The sequence below is a fragment of the Poecilia reticulata genome, linkage group LG22 (genome assembly GCF_000633615.1).
Source record: "Poecilia reticulata strain Guanapo linkage group LG22, Guppy_female_1.0+MT, whole genome shotgun sequence".
Taxonomy (NCBI): domain Eukaryota; kingdom Metazoa; phylum Chordata; class Actinopteri; order Cyprinodontiformes; family Poeciliidae; genus Poecilia; species Poecilia reticulata.
This window is the reverse complement of record NC_024352.1, coordinates 13,540,582-13,554,752: the sequence shown is the minus strand read 5'-3', so window position 1 is coordinate 13,554,752 and position 14,171 is coordinate 13,540,582.

Genomic DNA, 14,171 nt, shown 5'->3' with positions numbered 1-14,171 from the left:
GGGGGGGGTTGTAGATGCCAAATGGCAAGGCCTCATCTAATTTGCAAAGATGCTGCTCCTGAATGTGGATGTGCAATTATGAATCCAGGAGAAAAAAATGTTAAAGGAAAAAAAAAACATTCCATAATTAGCAAGGCAACTCCAAGCACAAGCAATGGAAATTAGTCCTGGTGTAATAAATTAGCTTGTGCATATATTAGATGAGACTAACACCCTTGGGGCCTTGTATTAGCAGGTTTGGTTGCACACTTCTGTGCGCTGAAAAAAAAAGAAAAAGGAGTGACTTTTTTTCTAAGGGTCCAATAAGGGAAATTTCTCCTCTTTTATTTACAACTTATTCCCACCTTATCAGCTGGGTGTGGTCTCTTTGTCTGTAACACGCCGCATGGGCTACTACAACGTGCTGCTTCAACTCTCGGCACAGTCTGGCAGCCTTCATAGATCTGTAATCATTAGATATTTTGTGCTGCATTTTGCATTGATTAGAGCTACCCATTGCTCCCCAGCTATTTTCTCCGGCTCCGATAAACAAATCTGAAATTAGAACCAGTTGAGATGAGCTGGGAGGAAATTTGCATCAAAATAACAGTGTGCAGCTAACAAACCGAAATCAGATAGCAGCAACAAAAGCTGGCAAATTGCAAATTAAAAGGCATGATGTAAATGGTGTGTTGTCATTAAGCTGCAGCAGCCATATTTGGGGGTAGGGGGAAGACGGGGTGATGGGTTGTTGGTGGTGGTGGGGACTCATGCTGCTGGTTGCGATGAGTCTTATCCAGAGCGATTATTCATACTTGTCCTTCTGCTTGAATTAAAGCAAGAGTGCTGGAGCCAGTTAAAGCCAAATACTTGAATGGCTACTGAACTCTCACCTTCACGCGCATCCATTTAGCTCACAAATGAAAGCCAAGTACAGTCGGTGGAAAGGCATAATGGGTCTTTCTTCTTGCAGAGTGTGGCCATTACATACTAATTTCTTCTCGAGGCTCTCCATGAATTTAAACACTTGGCTGGAGCTGCTGAGTCTTGTGCTGATACAAGCAGCTCCAACAATGCCAGCATAGAAGGTGCAGTCATATGCACTGGCCACAACTGAGAGCTGAGAGCTTTCATCTGTTGTTCAGCTTTGTTTTTTTGCTTTTTTAACGATTTCCTTGCTTCTTTGTTATGCAGTTTTCAGCTGTACTTAACTTTTCATTTAGATTGGGCATTTACCTTACCATTTGCATTTTTTTCTGCACACACATACTTAAAAAATTTAGTCCGATAGTTGTTTTTTACCACAAGTGATACGGCTCATTGCCCAGGGCGTGAATGTATCCTGGGGTGAAAGAGGCACATAGAAAAACAGCTTAATAAAAGCATTTTATTTGTTTTTTTGATTTCATTTGTTGTTTTACACTGAGGGCAGTGTCAAAAAAGGTCTTTATCTGACTGTCTATCTCTGTCTGCCTGTCCATTCTCTATAACGCAAGAACAGCCACCAGTTTCTTAGATTTGTACAGTAAAAACGGCTATTATGTATGTTTTTTTCTGTGTCTACTTTACTTATTCACTCTTTTTTTTATTCCCACATCTTCCCCGCTCTTCCTCCCACCTCAAAAAATCTTGGTAAGCTAATTTACTACTATGTTTTTGCAAGAATATTCTTCCTCTCATTCCAGTTTGTGTTATGAAAAAAAATGCTACAGCCTATTGTGTGTTTGTAAAGCAAGTGTCCTTACTCAGTTGCTGTGGTCCGAGCCATCCATTACCATTATCACCCAGCCCACATTGTTGATGAGTGGTATTTTTGTGCCAGATTACTCACTGCACATCAGTAGCACCCAGGAGGCAGTGATTTAATTATGCAATTAGTCTGGTGGATGATTAAATGGCTTAATTAATAGAGGCAGATTGGGAATTTGGCTAGAGTTGACAATATTTAGCTAGCTCACTAGTTTGTGTGGATCTTTCAATAATTAGGCTTTAGCTCTTTTGTTCAGTGTAATGCACTGGTATGATGAGTGCCATGATGGAGAGACATCCTATTGCAAGACTTCAAAGCCCAATATTCATTTGGCTATTAGGAAATTTAAGTGGCATTCTTTTCAATGTGGCTTTCCATAATATTGGCCAGTATTTTTGTTAACTAGATAATAACTCTACTCGCTGATTCAATAAAGATGAGTATCAGTCACAGCAGCAAATGTAACTATAACTGTGTCTCACTTTTGGGCTCAGCTGTTGCTCAGTAGGAATAAGATTTCACACTTCATGCCTGCTTTGGAGTCATTAGATTTCCCAGTTCCCTTGTTTTCTCCTGTGGTTTGAGGCTGGATCGTCAGACAGGATTTTTTTTTTTCTCCTTTCTGTGGTCAGTGCTTTTGTCGTATTTACTGGATTAGTTCAGCTCTGAGCTCCCTAACGCAGCATAGTATACACCTGTTCATCTGATTGACGGCCTGCGGGGACCAGAGGCAGACAGTTATTTGCTGCCTGTTTGTTTGCTAGTGCGCTGAGATATACTTCGCCGAGTTACTAGATTGTGAGGTAGCGTCGCTGGTGAGCAATGCAAGCTTTTTTTGTCAATCACAAATAGTTGTGGCAAAGGAATGATCACTGAAGCATGTCGTCTCCAGAGTCGAGCAGTGCTTGCTGTGAGTGCATATTGTTTGCAGCACTTGACACCAGAGCGTGAGGCTGAGAGAAGCCGTTCACCGGCCCTTAGAAGTGTGACGTTTTCTTGCTTGTGGAGAAAGACGACGCTGTCTGCTAGGATACTACTCAACATAATTGCCGCCTGCATGTGAGAGTTTGTGTTATTTCGTCTTTGACATTGTGGCAGAACATCAATAATAGTGACATATATATATATATATTTTTTTTTACATCTGTGAGTAGTGGTGCTTTATTGCTTTCAATTTGCACAATCTGAAAAGACACATTCTGGCAGTGGTTTGAGCCCACTAGCTAATCCGAATGCTTTGCATAGCTTCAACTTTCCAGCTAAATTTGGTAAATCCTGTTTTCACGCCTCATTTTTGTACCTGGAACTTTTTAAATAATTTACTGCAGTCTGCCTCTATGCTTACTGTTGTCAAACAATTCTCTCTAGCTGAGCATGAAGCCAATACAGTAGATGTAATTACACTATTTTAATTGCACCTACTCAGCAGTCATAATCAAATGGACAAATTACTAAGTGAGCAATTTTCCATTTTTGCTGTACAGAATTGCACTACTAGAGGCTTCAAAGCTGAAAATTATAAATTGCTTTTTATTTTGCACGGTTACATTATCCCTCTTCATTTTGAGGCTTTTCCCTGTTGAACGGTTGGCAGTTTTGGGTTGAGTCCAGTGAATCAAAGTGATGCGCATCATCTCAAGACAGGACAATCTAAATACATGGTGATTCACATAAGCAAGGAAAATGACAAATGATTTTCAGATATTTTTTTACAAGAAGAAATTGTAAAAATGGAAAAATGTGGTGTGTGTTTATGTTCACCCCCTCCAATACTTCAAAATAAAATCAAGTGCAATAAAACACTTTAAGAATTATCTTAATTAGAACTGACAGCAACTCCTTATCAGTACATGTATGGCATATTTTTTGCAGATGTTTTCAGTAGGTTTGTAGTTTTATTAATTAATGCACTATAGTTATGATTCATAATAACTCAATAATACTCAAAGAACAAAATTAGGAAAAGCTCTGCTAGTTTTTGTCCCCACCCCATGCAGATATTTCCAAATTATGCTGAGTAGATATTCATATTAAGAAAGAAGAATGAGAGTTCTTCTTTCTTGCTTTGTTCAACAAAAAGGCAAGCAAAACACTAGATTCAAATGTAACACTGTTTTCTAAACAAGAAAAATAAACTCTACCTGAATGCAAATAATAGAGAAAATTTATAAGGCATCTAAAAACATTTGCATTGCTATCTGCTCTTAATACTTCTGCTTTTGTTTGCAAAGGGCGTAGAACTTTGTTATTCAAGCAAGAATGATGAGATTATTGTCTTGATTTCTAAAAATACTCACCCTTCCAACTTACTTTTTGCTGGACTTCTACAAATGAACACCATTGAAAAAAAATCATTCAATGACTCTGTTCAATAAATATTAACATTGCAGAGACGAGTGGTTTCAATAAATCTGCATTCCTATTTTCTGAGTTTTTTGTGTAAGCTTAGCATCTAGGACGCCGTGATCTGTGTCAGGTGGGGACATTTGCTGAATTGTGACACCATCCAGAAGGCTGAATATGTCATTGGCATGCAAAATGTGCCTCTACGATATTTGCAATGTATCAGCCAAAAGTTTTTACATAACAAACTGCCTTCTACGTTACTAATATTATGATTATGATATATTTGTGGTATATTACATCACACTCGCTTTTTTTTTTTGTCTTCAGCTGAATTAGGTGCTTCATTTGTTATCATGAGGAATGACTTAAATAAAAGCAATTTAAATGATAAAGACAGTTAAAGTCCAGAGATTTGGTTTGCAGAAGCAATAAATACAGACGCCATTGAAAGGAGTTGTAAGACGTCCTTGTGCTGGAATAAAGGACAGTGTGCATGTACTGTGTACCCCGTTGAACTTGAAGAGGGTGTCGCTGCTGCTGTCAGCAGCCTGTCTGTCAGTCTGCCATCGTGGGATTGAGACATCAACCTAATCCATGTTTACACGGTCCTGCATGTGTCATGCCTAGCCGTTAACCACACAGAATTAGGCCGGCGTTTGACACCTCCTGCAACCTGCCACTTGAACCCATCATCTACTTTCGGGTATCAAAGTACAGCTCCGGCACTCCGTAAGCAGTTACGGCATTGTCAAGGGCCCAGAAGGTAAAAATAAAACAGGGGTCTCTATAAGGGGATTGAGGTGTGCGTGTGGGGGTGTGTGTGTGTGTGTGTGCGTGCGTGTAGGTCTGTGTGTGTGTGTGTGTGTGCAAGGAGAGACGATGGATGGCTACGGGTAAGTGCCACTCCTTGAATATCCTCTCCTGCTCCCTTCCCCACTCTACCTCTCTGTCCTTCATTCTCCTCATGGCCAACTCTCTCCCTCATTCTCTCTATCTTCCTGTTTCCCTGTCTCTGTTGCTTACTCAGAAAAGCTGCCAGTGTTTACTTCTCCTTATCCGGGTTTCTAATCCGCCACCAGTAAAAGAGTCCACTAAATAGATGGCGTCAAGAAAAAAAAAGAGAGAGAAAATGGGGGGTGGAGGGGAGAGAAACAGGCAGAACCATTAGAGGAGGGTTTATCAGTGTCGCTCAATCTGTTATCACTCCTGTCCCTCTGTCCCCCACCGGCCGACAGCCACCACCTCCCTCCCTTGTCACAGAGCTACTGATAATAACCTCAACCAGTCAGTAAACTCGCACACAAACAACCCACTGCCGAGTGTATTTGCGCATGTCTGTTCTACACCATTGTTCATCTGCCTTGCCATAGGTGAGAATGTATGTTATGGTGGAGCGCTGCCAGTCACTTTCTGATCCACGTGAAAACGGCTGCAGTGGAGAATAAATAATTACACACTTCCCTCTCTCTCTCACTCCTTTCATTCTGTTCATCAAGGGTATACTCTGAGTTAACTTCCTGAGCCCGATCACAAAGGGTCCAAGAAATAACATCATCTCCAGAAAACCCGAGAGGAGACTCTGAGTGTCCCTGAGGGCACTTTGAGGTGTGAAGCGGGTGCTCCAACATATCCCAGCTCCGTTTTGTTAGCACAGGCGCCACTGGGACTGAGCGAGGAGGGCTAGAGTTTACCTTAAGGATAAATGTCAGGGGGATCGACTAAATTAGATCCTCCCTGAATTAAGACATCAATGGCCGCTGGAGAGAGTGTGTGAGTCTTATGTGTGGTCCAGGCCAAAACGGAGCTCGAAACTGGAGTGGCAGAATGAGCCGCTTGCTCCGTCCTATTTGGGACAAAAGACATGTAAGCAATAAAGATTCAAACAAAAATGAAATTCATCCTCATCACCAATATACGATTAAGTCTAGCATTACTATTTTCAATTTTAAATTAAGGTTTACAGAGTACAAATTATTTTGGATGTAACTGCACCTGCTTTCATCTTTTCTGCTTGCTGCTTCAGAGTGTTTATCTTTTGCTCTTTTTTATTTTTCCTGTTGACACCACAAACTTCAATGTATTTTTTTGTGAGGGGGACTTCTTTACTTTTGAAGGACCAGCACAGAGTACATATGATTTGGTTTTTACAATCTGTGAAATGTGCTAGGCATGTGGAACTTAGCATCCCAGATTCAAAACTTTGAGAAATCACATTTCACTGTAATTACAAATGCATATCTTTTTGGGTATGTCTCTATAATATTTTAATATATTCAGTTTGATCGCATTCTCCTGTGCTTTGCAAAGTTGCCCAAGTCCAATCAGGTTGAATGGGTTTGTGAATTGCATAGAAAAAAAGACTGCTCAAAGTTTGACATTGTCTCTTTTATAACCTAACCCTGCTTTGAGCTTCTTTACAATTTTATCCCCAACTAGTCAGGTGGGTTACTTTGTCTTCACAATGCTGTTTATTCAACTAACATTCTCTAATAAATTTCTGAAATCTTCAGATAACAGCTGTATTTACTTTGATGCCAATTAGGTGACTTTAGAAGGGAACATATTTTTATTTAAAGGAATAAAAGTAGAAGGGGTTTAGTACATATGCAAGGAACTCTTCCAATTTAACTAATAGAAATGTTAAAAAAAATGTTTTCCTTCAGCTTTCCAGCTGGAATAAAATAATGTGTTTGGTTCTGATGTAAACAAACATGGTCAATTTTAAGAAATGGAAATCTGCATCACTCTGTGGAGCTAGTTTGAGGTTAAATTGACTTAAAATTGCGGAAAACTCACAAGGCACATTCAGCTGAGCAATGTCACAATGTGCATCTAATTCTTCATTAATCATTCAGATTTAATAGAAAGATAAAGTATAATTAGTGCTTTGGCAATAATTCTAGAAATTAGGAGAGAATTGTTACTTTTAGCTCAAATCGCGGGTGTTGGAAACTGGCTGGAGTCGATGAGAGCGCTGCAGTTGCATGTTAGTCATCCCACCTACAGCTAACACATTTGAGAATACAGACAACAGTGCCCGATAAACATGCTGGCTATGAAATTTATGTGAAACTGCAGACGGGAAATGACTACATTTGGATACGGCTTCTGTAGGTAATTTGCTGTGACAATATTACCGCAGGCTTTATTAGAGCTTCTGTTTTACAGATTTTGATCTCTCCGGCTAGGTTTACGGGAACAGGAGAGGTGGGGGCGGGGGAGAAATGGCTGGTTCGGAGTGACATCTCTGCCACTTGGTCCACGCTCAGTCATTTAGAAGTAATGGCCGTGACCACTACCTCCATGTTTACATAGTAGTGGTCTCCCAGCACACAGCCGGTGACAAATTATAAAAGCAGGGCCTCTGCAGCCTGCCTGCATTTCATTAAACTTTAACTTCCCTTATCGGCAGCAACAGAGGATGGAATAATAAAGGGTGACAGGTATCTAAAGATGTATGTTTGGACTAGGGGACAGGAACAGCATGAGAGCCTCAGCCAGCTTTGTCACCAATGAAGGGGCATATGTTGCAGGCTATAAAAACCGAAGGCAGATGTTGCTGTTTTACTGAAGCTGGGAGAGGCTGATGGTGCCTTGCACATATGTCCACCATGAATAGCTGTCTGTGTCATGACTAATGTCTCTGGCTGACAAAATAAATAAAATAAAGATGGGAAAAAGGGAAATTACTGGTGTAGTTTTTAATATGTTTGTTTCCATCAAGCAATGATTTCATCTTCCTAACTACCTCCCCCAATTATTTGGAAGTGCAGAATGCCACACTTTTCTTTTAACTATTTTAAAAGATATTTTCTAAGATGTGTATAATGTGTCCACCACATTTCACTAAAGATGAGAAACTGAATCATAATGAGAATCTTTGAATAGCAATAGAAATAGCAACAGCTTTGGGTAGATGTTTTTAAATGGAAATTATTTAGTTTTGCATAAGACAAAATAGCTTCAATTGTATTTAAAAACAATCTAGTTCTCAAATTTGAATCCATTGCTTTTCTTTTTCAAATCCATACAGGTTTTAAAATAATATAAAGTGGCTCCAACATATGTATAAGTATGTTTAAAATGGTCAGACAAAGTACTAATAACTTGGAGATCCTAATTCAGACCAACTATGTCTGTTAGACAGGAATCCTCGGATTGACGAATATTCAACAATAAAGTCCAAGAAACTCTGTGAACATCTAAGAGGAACCCTAGATTTAAATATGTTGGAAAAGTCTTTGGAGTCATGCTGAGAATATCTCTTCAAGTAATTGCATATTATACAAGTTATTTGAATGCATCATGACTTTGCTCTGCAGGAACAGAGGTATCCCTGTCCACAGGGAAGCCAGCCATTACCATGGATTGAGTAATTTTTGACAATGAAAGAAGTAAGATTTGCAGCCTGCAAGCCTTTTGGAGAAATCTTTAAGATCAGATCAAAACAAGGATTCAAGTATTTTGTCACAATAGCAGGAAGAAAACTTGGAGGAGTCAGGGAGAGGGTTTAAAACTTAAAAAACACAATAAAATATGGTGGTGGAAATATCATGCTAAGCATTGTCAAATATCTTACAGGACTTGAACCTAAAGCTTCATGACTATAGTGGCTTAGTATATCATTTTTATCCTGAAATTATTTGACAGTGCATCTATTACTTTTATTTTAAAGTGAGTGTGTTATGTGAAATCAACTTTTTTGAGCTTTATATCATTTTGTAATGTTATTCCCTCATCAAAAACGTACCTGAAATGCTGCTTTTTTCCTTCATTCATGTTTGAGAAATCTCCCATTCAGGTGTTCAAAACATTTGGTTTCATTGAGCGTTGTTTTACCACTCAGCTTCTCGTAGGAGCTGCAGTCTCCAAGCTGAGGTTCCGTCTCAAAGTTCTCTCCCCTGCAGCTTTCCCATTCAGTTCCTACAGACTAGTGGCAGCAGCAGTTAGCAAACACCCGCTTAAAACACAGACACATTAGTATGTAATTGATTTGAGTTTTTGGGAAATGACAGCAACTGAAATTATGTTTATTCATACTACATTTGGTACTTTACTTTATTGCCTATTTTCTTTTCGTTTTTATTATTTTTATCAAACTTAATTGTATTCATTGTTTTGTCATTTATCGATCTGTGATGTTGTGAAGCACTTTGGTCAGCTGAGGTTGTTGTAAATGTGGAACTGCGAGTCAGACAGACTACTTCTCAGTCCAATGCTTCTACGAACTGCTCCGAGCGGCATAATGGAAAAGCACTGTAGTGATGATGTGCTAAAGGTGGAGTGTCAGAAAGAGCAAGAGCTTCTTAAGAGGCGGAGGCCAAATTTCTTCCAAGTTCAGTTTGAAATCTTAAGCATTTTTATAACAACTGAAGGTAGCACAATTTTGATTTTGCTCTAAAATTGCACCATGTGCCTGTAAAATACATGCTAAATAAAAATTTTAAGATAAAAAGTGGCGCTAATCCAAATTTTCTTCTTCCTGGAAAGTGCCCTTCTGAACTTGGGAACTAATTTCTGTAAAAAGAAATGCACCTAAATTTACACCCCGAAGAAGTTTTACAAATGTCTACAATAGACGACATGCTATAGTTTATCTCAGGTAGATATACTTTCTGCTTCTGCACAAAAAAACTTTAATAGGCTGGACTGTGCGTACAACTGTAGTATTACATGTCTGAGATATTTTAAATGCGTAAAAGGTGGAAAACAAATACATGAACTTTATATAATAGCAATGTACTCATAAAGCACTTATATTGCTTGTGTGTAAAGCTGAACATAAACTAAATATGGCTGATTTAGAGATGTGTGTCTGACTGTGCTGAATGAGTGAGTCACAAAAAAAAATACTTGAGGTATGCTGTCATTCATTATTAGTGAGAACAATGGGCTTCAGCCTTGCCAGTCTCTCTCTCTGCTTGTGTTTTTTTTTCCCCACGCTGAGGCCTCTCTGAAATCCACTCTACACAAAAAGACCCCTCAGAAAAGAAAGTTGGATCTCAGGCATAAGTTGGATGAGGTTTATATCTCAAAAGGACAATGTGGCAAGGCCAACATTAAACCATGTGAAGATCTTCTGAGAGAAGCAGTTGATTGATTCCATAGAACCTTGTTTATCAAGGCCACCAGGTTCGAACCAAAGATATTTGGAATGTGAGGAAGAAAGAGGCAGTTACTGCAACAAAAAGCCTCTGAAGCGGCCTTTGTAAGCATCTGAAAGGACCTATCTACAGCAGGCTAGGCTCTCCCGTCGAGCTGACGAAAGACTACCATGTAAATAAAAGCCAAGGGTGAGCTCACAATTTTGCCTGCTTGAATGAAAATGGCCACAATAACATTAGAGATGCATGCAAAAATAAAGCCAACCATCCCTTTCCCTGCGATGCTCAGCAGGAGATTACGCTTTATGCAGTCTTGCAAATGTATATGAATTTCTTGAGCATGTTGAGTCTAAGTAAATCCTGATCTCTTTCAAAATTTGATAATTATATTCATTTTGACAGATGACTGATTGTCAGGTAAAATGTGCTCAGTCTGCTATATTCGTTTTAAAGTCCAGGTACCTGGTGTCAGTTTGTAATTGCCGCCCATTTTGTGAGCGAAGCCGTTTCCTCGCTGACAGGCAGCCAAGCACATGCTAAGATAAGGTCAAATCTGCCGTTTTCTCGTAGGTGTTGCTGGATGGAGGGTATTGGGCAGCCTGGGGAGGAGTCTATGTGGCTGAGATAGCCTCCTCCTGCAGGCGAGCATGGCTGGAGTGCTGCAGCTGCTCTCCCTCTCTCTCTCTCTCTACCCCCCCCCAGCAGCTATGTCCTGCTGGAGTGAGCCCCTTCACCGGAGCTTTGTCTGAGAAGAGAGTAGCCGAAAGGGCCCTCTGACACGCTGGACAAGACCTTTCAATGCACAAGCACCATCTCCAGCCGCCTCATAAACAACCACGGCTGCATCCTGCATACATCCCCATACTGCACCGCACGAGTGCCGGTGTTTATCTACCGCTTTTATGGAGTTTGAACAGAGTGCTAAACTCAAACCCAAACACGGGAGGTGGAGGCAAGACCAGAGAGCCATCTGCCCCCTTCACGGCCTGCCAGCTTTCACCATCCATTTCTAGGGAGAGCTTGTCCGCATTCACAGCATAACGGGGGAGGTATAGGGGGGAGTAAAAAGAAACAAGATAGAGTTGAACACTGTCTGAGTAAGTTTAAAATAGTTCTTTATCAGCAGTGTTTTCTGACTGCCTCTCTGAAAGGAAAAATAGAGATGTAATCAATAATGAACAACCTTGAAAATAGCTGTAAACAGATGGCTTATTGAAACGACTCGTTTTTTCACCTTATCCCCCCCCCCCTCACCTCATGTTTGTGTTTCCTAATTTCCAATCAAAAAACACGGGCGTCTCCTGAAAAAAAAAAGATTGCAAATCTTCTCGTAAATACCGGCAGACGCACAATTGTCTTTTATGTTTTTACAAATAATAACCTGCTAACGCTTGTCTCTTAGCAAACGCTTCCTCCCGCTGATAACTCACACCACGTGTCACAAGGCGCGACAAAGCCCACGGTGTGACATATCTCGACCGGTGGCGGGGACACAGACGGCGAGGAGAAGCGGGGGGGGAATGCAGAGGAGAGCGGAGGTGGTGGTGGGGGTGTTTTAAAGAGGAATGTAGTGTAATGTATGGTGGTTTTGTCCAGGTAACTGTTGGCTCAAATGCAGCTGTGACATATTTGAAATTGGCCCCAGCCTGCCCACAAAGACGGAGAGAGTCGCTGCGAGCGCTGGCCAATCCATACTCTCCAGACACCTGCTTGGCTTGGAGAATCCTCAGATATTGACCTTCAATTCAGCTGGCATTCAGAGCTGATGAAAAGAGATAAGCACTCTAATCTGTCCGTCGTCTCCGCTCTCCCATTTATTGACTAACTGACACGGACTTATTTTAGCTCCCGCTGCATGCTGTCACCGCACACCGGTGGTGCTACGTAAACTTGCTACATAAACCTAATGGGTGATTATTTTTTAAAGAATTTAAGATCGAAATTGCTGATAAAGACGCACAAGTCAAATTAAAACAAACAAGAACAATGCAATATTTCTTGCGGTTTATTAAATGTAGATTTAATGACGAGGCTACTTTTTTCCCCATTAATACCGGAAGTATAATTTTTGATTGGAGTAGTGCTTAGACCTTTGCTTTAACATAGTTAGTTCTTTACTGAAAATAATAAATTATCCATAGAAATGTGGAATGTTGTTTAACACTAAATCATTAGCTTGCTTTTCCTTTTTTATTATTTGATACATTACAATTTTGCAGTCATGCAATTACCATAACTAAAATAATGCTTTATAAATTTGAAAAAAATAAAAATAAAATAACCGTCAAAATTCATTGGATACAGATTCTTAAAAAATATCTTGTCTTTGGATGCTCACCAAATATCAGCTTGCTTTCTCTTTTGTATCATATTTGATATATTTGGCTATATTAGAAAAAAAATGGTCCCTTTTAATAACACCTGGCACACCTGCGTAAATATAGCATTTTGATGCAAGTATGCAAATTACTCTTATGGAGGGAAAAAGATGATGCTCAAACATTTTAATCTTCAAAAAAATAAAAATAAAGCAACAAGAAAAAAAGGGTCTATTATTATTTAAGCTTGATACAAGAAATGACTGAACAAAAATGTACATATTTTTTTATTTAACTCATTTTGGATGTTTTTAACAAAATAAAAAATCTTTGAATCATCACCTGTTTTTCTTTCTTTTTTATTGTAGCACGATAGATACATTAGGCATTTGCTGTCACAAGTTTAATCAATCCAAAAACACATATTTTGTATTACATCATAAAAACACCTAATCCCTTATTGGCAAATGTTGCTTTTTTGATACAAGTATTTTTCTAAAAAACAATACAGATATTAATAAATATAACTTACATTTTCTATACAAAAATGCAAAATGCTGTTTATGTGTGTTGTCTTTTAGTATACGCAAGAAAAAACTTGGGAAAACCAGAGGATGTTTGCATTTTTAATTTTTTTTTTTGTTAAAACTATCCAGTAAACAGCTAAAAAGTAAAATTACACAACAATTATTTCTTGTAGTAGAATCTAAAGGGTTAAAATCCCAAAGGGAGGACCGAGCATGTGTAAACAGAATGTGTGTTAGTAAGAATTCATATGCATGTTTTTTTTTTTTGTTTTTTTTTTTTTATGTTTCAAGATTCTAAATTACATTATATCATGTTGGGGTCCTTTTCTTACCCCTCCCCGCAAGGTTCAATGTTTTCGTGCAACATTTGTAGGCTGAACGTTAGAGGCACTTAACAACGAGTAGAGGAGTAGGAGGAAGTGCTTTACGGGGAGCTTCTGTGGAGAACGGTGATGCCTGCATGCTGTGTTACAAACCTTCCATGAAGGGCGACCATGTGGACACGTGCAGATTATTGCAACTTTGCGCAGTCACACACCTCATATCAGAGAGACATCCGGTCATTTTCATATTCATATTTACATGTATATGAGAGCCAGGATATTCTAGGAATACAGATCCATTTAAATTCACAGAGAATCCATAAACACCACCTCCAGAGAGCCGGGAAAAGAGGAGGCAGGGAGGGGGGGACGGAGAAAGAGGCCAGTATATTTATTTGAGTGACATTGTCTAAATTGAAGTTTGACACTCTTCACCACTCTAACCTTTATGCAAATGTGAAAACATCTATATGTGATGGACAGAATTCAATTAACTGAGATGACAGAAAATAATCTAGTGAACTGAATACATCATGCAGTTGAAAGGTAACATAATCATCCTGGTAGGAAAGGGTGGGGAGGAATGGTGGAAGAGAGACAGAGGAAGAAACAGAAGGAGAGGAGAGGGAGGGGGTGGGGGTGCTGGAGGAATGGGTGGGGAGGGCTCAGAGGAAGTAGAAGATAGAGCCCATTTCTTCGCCGTCTTATCGAATGGCACAAGCTCTATTTCTCCAAAGCGGAGTCTTCAGTCCACTAAACTCTTGATCTCAAATGAGAGACCCTGGAAGACTGTTGCTAAGCAATTAGGGGGCTGGGGTTGTGGG